We start from the raw sequence: 1,402 nt of genomic DNA, 5'->3' as shown, positions 1-1,402 counted from the left end.
CCACTAATGCGGTTAGTGAATGGAGTTAGCCAGTCGGGTGAGAAGGCCTCCCAGCTCCACAGCGAGGTGATCAGCAGACATTCAAACTGTGGAGAGCCACAAGGATGGTGTCAAAAAGACTGGGTTCAGCTTGAGTTTTGCCCATGCCCTGGAAAACCACCTCTCTCTTTCACCCTTTGGTCTTAGTTGTTTTTTCTACTCTCTCATTCTCCTGCTCTCTCCTTGTGTCCTCATACCCTTTCTTCTCTTCCCATTAGGGTGGTGCTGTTCACAGCCCATGGCAAATCCAGGACAGCCTGGCCTAAGACATTTTATCATCACATGGACACATAAACCAAGTGTTCCATTAAAACCTTGGTGGGAACTTTTGATCAGGATTTGACACACCTGCTGTTCCACAGCCTGAAGATCTGCCTTGACTTAGACCCTTTCAGAGCTTTCCACTTGGGGAAGCACCTGTCTATAATTTTACTCATTTTCTTTCTTTTCTTTTTTAAAGATTTTATTTATTTATTTATTTGAGAGAGAGAGAATAAAAGACAGCAAGCATGAGCAGGGGGAGGAGCCGAGGGAGAGGGAGAAGCCGACTCCCCACTGAGCAGGGAGCCTGACACGGGGTTCAAGCCCAGGACTCCAGGATAATGACCTGAGCCAAAGGCAGATGCTTAACTGACTGAGCCACCCAGGTGCCCCTTTATTCATTTTCTCCTTTGTGTTGGCACTAGGAGCATTAAACTCTACCTCCTCTGAACCTTCCTGGTTGACCTTCAGGGTTACTTTAGAGCGATCCTACATTCTTTTCCTCAGTCTGTAAAAGCTCATCAACTCTGTATGAACCTAAGATATTTTAGAAAGCAATACGGGGGAGAGGCGGGAAAGGGTGCAGGGTTTGAAACATGGCGGGTGACGTGGATCAGCAACAAACTACCCACACTGTAGAAGAGCCCCTGGATCTCATCAGGCTCAGCCTGGATGAGCGAATTTATGGGAAAATGAGAAATGACAGAGAGCTTCGAGGCAGATTACATGCTTACGATCAGCATTTAAATATGATATTGGGAGATGGGGAAGAGACTGTGACTACTATAGAAATTGAGGAGGAAACATACGAAGAGATATATAAATCAACAAAACGGAATATTCCAATGCTTTTTGTCCGGGGAGATGGTGTTGTACTAGTTGCCCCTCCATTAAGAGTTGGCTGAAACATGGGGCACCTGGGTGGCTCAGTCGTTAAGCGTCTGCCTTCGGCTCAGGTCATGCTCCCAGGGTCCTGGGATCGAGCCCCACATTGGGCTCCTGCTTGGCGGGCGGGAAGCCTGCTTCTCCGTCTCCCACTCCCCCTGCTTGTGTTCCCTTTCTGGCTGTGTCTCTCTCTGTCAAATAAATAAATAAAATCTTA

At 47.4% G+C, this 1,402-nt stretch overlaps 1 pseudogene; it reads left to right on the top strand.

The window, feature by feature from the left end:
* The first annotated feature begins 881 nt into the window (after positions 1-881).
* LOC102728541 (U6 snRNA-associated Sm-like protein LSm3 pseudogene) lies at positions 882-1,402 on the top strand (annotated as a pseudogene).

This window comes from Leptonychotes weddellii, chromosome 6 (assembly GCF_054177405.1).
Source record: "Leptonychotes weddellii isolate Sample4059 chromosome 6, ASM5417740v2, whole genome shotgun sequence".
In the NCBI taxonomy this organism is placed as follows: domain Eukaryota; kingdom Metazoa; phylum Chordata; class Mammalia; order Carnivora; family Phocidae; genus Leptonychotes; species Leptonychotes weddellii.
This window is presented reverse-complemented; position numbering and strand designations above follow the sequence as displayed.